Genomic DNA, 5,693 nt, shown 5'->3' with positions numbered 1-5,693 from the left:
TGCCATGATCTTCATTTTATGAATGTTGAGTTTTAAGCCAGCTTTCTCACTCTCCTTTTTCACTTGCATCAAGAAGTTCTTCAGTTTCTCTTCATTTTCTGCCATAAGTGTGGTGTCATCTGCATATCTCAGTTTATTGATATTTCTCCTTGCAATCTTGATAGCTTATGCTTCATCTAGCCTGGCGTTTTGCAGGATATACTCTACATGAAAGTTAAATAAGCAAGGTGACAATATAAATCTTTGACATACTCCTTTCCCAAATTGGAACAAGTCCATTTTCATGCTCTGTTCTAACTGTTGCTTCTTGACCTGTATACAGACTTCTCAGGAAGCAAGTAGGGTGGCCTGGTATTCCCATCTCATGAAGAGTTTTCCACAATTTATTGTGATCCACACAGTCAAAGGCTTTAGCATAATTAATGAAGCAGAAGTAGATATTTCTCTGGAATTCTCTAGCTTTTTGTATGACCCAGTGGATATTGGCAACTTGATCTCTGGTTTCTCTGCCTTTCTAAATCCAGCTTATACATCTGGAAGTTCTTGGTTCACATACTGTTGAAGACTAGCTTGAAGTAATTTGAGCATTACTTTGCTAACATGTGAAATGAGTATAATTGTGCAGTAGTTTGAACATTCTTTGGCATTGCTTTTCTTTGGGATTGAATGAAGACTGACTTTTTCCAGTCCTTTGGCCACTGCTGAGCTTTCCAAGTTTGCTAGCATATTCACAGCACTTTCACATAAGCACTTTCACAGCATCATGTTGTAGGATTGAAATAGTCAGTTGGAATTCCATCACCTCCACTAGCTTTGTTCATAGTGATGTTTCCTAAGTCCCACTTGACCTTCCACTCCAGGATGTCTGGCTGTAGGTGAGTGATCACACCATCATGGTATTCTGGGTCATTAAGATCTTTTTGAACAGTCCTTCTGTGTATTATTGCCACCTCTTCTTAATTTCTTCTGTTTCTGTTAGGTCCATACTATTTGTGTTCTTTATTTTGCCCATCTTTGCATGAAATGATTCTTTGGTATCTCTAACTTTCTTGAAGAGATCTCTAGTCTTTCCCAGGCTCAGTAAGTCTTTAATTCAATTTTCTGCTAATGGGTGGGGCTGTGTTCCTTCCCTGTAGTTTGGCTTGAGGAAAACTCCTTCACAAGAAGTTAGGCCAGCAAGCTGGGCCTTCCAGGACTGTTGTAGTCAGTGCCTCTGACTCCATAGCAAGCCACTGTCAACCCACACCTCTGCCAGAGACTCAAAAAAGGTCTTAATGACCCAGATAACCACAATGGAGTGATCACTTACCTAGAGCCAGACATCCTTGAAAAATAAAGTGGGCCTTAGGAAGCATCACTATGAACAAAGCTAGTGGGGGTGAAGGAATTCCAGCTGAGCTAATACAAATCTTAAAAGATGATGCTGTTCACTATTGCACTCAATTTGCCAGCAAACCTGGAAAGCTCAGCAGTCACCACAGGACTAGAAAGGTCAGTTTTCATTCTAATCCCAAAGAAGGGCAATGATAAGAATGTTCAACTACTGCACAATTATACTCATTTTACATGCTAGCAAAGTAATGCTCAAAATCCTTCAAGCTAGTCTTCAACAGTATGTGAACCGAGAACTTCCAGATATATAAGCTGGATTTAAAAAAGGCAGAGGAACCAGAGATTGAGTTGCTAACATCCATGAGGCCATACAAAAAGCTAGACAATTCCAGAAAGCATCTACTTCTGCTTCATTGACCATGCTAAAGCCTTTGTGTGGATCACAACAAATTGTGAATAAACATGGCTTATGTAAAAGTAGAAGGCAATGGCACCCCACTGCAGTATTCTTGCCCATGGACGGAGGAGCCTGGTAGGCTGCAGTCCATGGAGTAGCTAAGTCGGACATGACTGAGCAACTTTATTTTCACTTTTCGCTTTCATGCATTGGAGAAGGAAATGGCAACCCACTCGAGTGTTTTTGCCTGAAGAATCCCAGGGACAGGGGAGCCTGGTGGGCTGCCGTCTATGGGGTCGCACAGAGTCAGACATGACTGAAGTGACTTAGCAGCAGCATGTAAAAGGAGAGAAGGTTGAACATATCAAGAAAGCCAGATTTAAAGCAGGAGAAGGAGAATTTCTCTGGTGGTAAAGTGGTTTAAAACATGCCTGCCAATGCAGGGAATATAGTTCAATCCTGATCTCAGAAGATTCCATATGCCACAGAGCAACTAAGCCCATGGCCACAACTAATGAATCTGCACACCGCGACTACTGAAGCTCATGCACCCTAGAATCTTTGCTCTGCAAGAAGAGAAGCCACCACAATGAGAAGCTTGTGCACCACGATGAAGAGTGGCCACTGCTCACCACAACTAGAGAAAGCCCAGGCCTGGCAACAAGGACCCATTACTGTCAAAAATATAATAAATAATTTTTAACAAAAAGCAAGAGAAGGAAAGAGTGCTCACTGACAGAGTTGGAAAGACTTTCTTACTGGTGTTTCAGAACCCAGAGGTAAGGAGTTAAGAGCATCAATCCTTCCTTGCTTCTCCTCTGATTCTTCACAGGTGACTATTGGAAGATATTTTAAATGGACCTTGTATATGCTAGCATTTTTCAACTTGTAGGTTGAGACCCATCAATAGGTCATGAAATTGTATCAGTGTCTCACAATGAATATTTTTAAAAGCAAAATAGAATACAGTATCAACTTACAGAATTTATCTCATGTAATAACAGTAAATATTGTTCTATGACATTCTGTCTTCAGTTATGTGTGCATAAGAGTGTGTGTGTTGCCACAGAAATTGTATTTTTTTTTTTTTTACTCTGAGTGACAGTAAAAATAGAAAGCAACTAGAAAAACACAGCTGTATGCCACCAGAACAATCACAGCCATACATTATGCTGCACCAGCAGTGTACCAGCTCTGCCGTGGCTGTTGCTTCCAGTAAACCTTCTGACTATACTGGATCAATCAGGCTGACTGCCTCAGCCAATTTCACAAAGCATAGAATTGTCTCAATTGGTCCAAGAAGATGTCAGTCAGGATGATATACACTCAATTATATAAGTCCACACCTTAAGTTCACATTTCAGTATATGGCTTCTTCCACTCCTTCAGATTACTTCATCATCATTATTTTTTACCTCTGAAACTTAAAAAATATTCAGCTCTTTCAGCAACAGTTTTATGCATTGGCCATAGTAGTGGATGAATAATGGGAAGGATTTTAGATGGTGAAAGATGATCGTGCATTTATTCACCTGTTACTTACTAAGTAAAGTAACTTTTATGGGGAAAAGTTAATTCATTATGCTCTGTAAGGATAAGAAGTAATCAACTGTGATAGTGTAAGTAGAGCTCTCACAAATACACAGAACTCAACTCAAGAGGGAGATGACTTAGTTTCTCTGAAAAGAGATCTTTAACTAAAGAACAGAGATAGCCTTACTAAAAGCCACGTTACTCAAGAGATGTGAAGAAGCTTCACTGGACTGGGTTTATGAAGGGGGCAAAAGGAGAAAAGATTGTCAGCAACTCTGGAGAAGCTTGGATTTGAAGAGAAGGAAAGAGACTAGGCAATAGTTAGACACAGAAGTTTAGTTAAAAGAGATAGTTTTTTTTTTCTTTTTTTAAGGAGATATTGCATTTTTAGATGAAAAAAGACAACCTTTTTTAAAGGCCACTAGAAAAGTTCTAGGAGAAAGGATGCATGAGTGTGTGCTAAGTTGTCTCAGTTGTGTCCAGTCAGCTCTTTGAGACTCTATGGACAGTTACCCACCAGACTCCCTGTCCATGGGGATTCTCCAGGCAAGAATACTGGATGGGTTGTCATTTCTTCCTCCAAGGATCTTCCTGACCCAGGGGTCAAACCCGGGGCTTTAGTGTCTCCTGCTTTGGCACTTTACCTCTACTGCCACCTGGGAAGCTCAGGAGAGGGGATATGACTCCTCATTTTCACTTCTCTGCATTTTACTTATTCTTTCCATGTCTAAGATGCATATCATTTACTGTATGAAATCACTGGCCTCCTCATCCCTCTCCCACCCATCCCCTTCCCCAACTGATAATTAATTTGGCACTCCCCCCCACCCCGAGAGTTCCCGTATTTGTAGTATTAGAACATTTATTCACTATAGTGGTGATGACTTTCTTATATGTGTTTTCCTCAGCTTATTTTCTGTCTTAATTGGGCTTTGAGTTTCTTAAGAGAAGCAACTGCACCTAGGTCAGCTGTGCCACTCACTGTGAAATACAGTATGCACTCAGTAACTCTTTGTTGATTGACTGTGCAGGAGGGCTTCTGAAAGCTAAGGAAACTGCAGAGCTAGAAGCAGAGAAGGTATAAGTATCCTTCTCCCCCTTACAGTCACAGACATCACTGTCTCCATTCCTTCAATAACCTAAAATCACTGTCCCAATTATTTTAAGAATTCTAATGATTAAAATCAACAACAAGAACAACAAAAACCCAGAAGCTGTCTAGTGGCCCAGGGACAATAACTCCTCAAAATTATTCCATTTGACCTGCATAATGATTTTTAAGCTTGGAATTAGTTGTCAACCTTTAAATACAGACGATTTCACCTAAGACTTAGGTATCTAACTTCTTTTGGAAAAAAAAAAAAAACAACAACAACAAAAAAACAAAAAAACAGAACACTCAGCAGTACTGGGACCAGTTTCCTAGCTGGCAAGAACTTTCATAAGTTGATAGGTGCTGTTCATTTTAGAAAGGCCTTGATGTCTAAACTGGCTACAGCCCTCATCATGCTTACTTTATTCCTGTTAAATGTTGGCCTGGCCCCTGAGGATTTTTCAGTTTGTAACACTTGAATCCCAACCAACCAATCTACTACATCTCATGTTTATCATGGGGGGAGTAAGTATCCTATAGACATTTTTTATAAAGTAATTTGTATTATATACGACTGTCCATTCACTGCAGGATCTTCCACTCTCATTTGAAAGACCAAACTCTATCTATCAGGATGATTTTCCAAGATATGATTGAATCCTAACTAGGAAAGAACAAGGAATGCTCCTTTGATGTCTGCAACATCACATCCTGGCCAGTTCTCTCTCCCAAACCTCAACATACCTGCTGCTGAGTCCCTAACATGCCCAACAGCTAAATCTAGTCCCAAACCAATGACAGACACTTCTGTAATTTTAGCTTTCAACACACCATACAAAGGGAACATATCAGTGCTGGCCAGAGGCAGGGACTAGAAAAGAGTAGAGGAAAATGCAGGAGAAAGCAAAAAGAGCTACTGAACCTCACAACTCTTGTGTAAGCTGAGCAGGATGCCAAGTTTTGTGGAGACACTAAAAGATGAAATCACAGGGGTAGAAGGAGCTCCTATTCAGATGTGAGCTTTCTCTCAGCAGGGATTGTATCGCACCAAATGTTGATAACCACACCAAGTTATTGTACAGGCTATGAGAGCTCAGCTTCAGTGAGAGACATCTTAACTGGTAGTTGATGCTGTCTTTAGACAGTTCTAAAGACTGTTTCTTCACATAGAGCTGAAAAGCTCTTTATTAACTGGAATCATACTCTTATGTTCAAAAGAATTATATATAATAATAATAATTATTATCACATAATAATACTAGAATGTTGATATTCCAACTATGCCTCACTGAATACTTATTAAACACCTGAAAACAGCTAACACTTTACAGGCATGAT

The sequence above is a fragment of the Ovis canadensis genome, chromosome 1 (genome assembly GCF_042477335.2).
Source record: "Ovis canadensis isolate MfBH-ARS-UI-01 breed Bighorn chromosome 1, ARS-UI_OviCan_v2, whole genome shotgun sequence".
NCBI classification, from domain to species: Eukaryota; Metazoa; Chordata; class Mammalia; order Artiodactyla; family Bovidae; genus Ovis; species Ovis canadensis.
Note: the sequence above shows the minus strand (reverse complement) of the source record.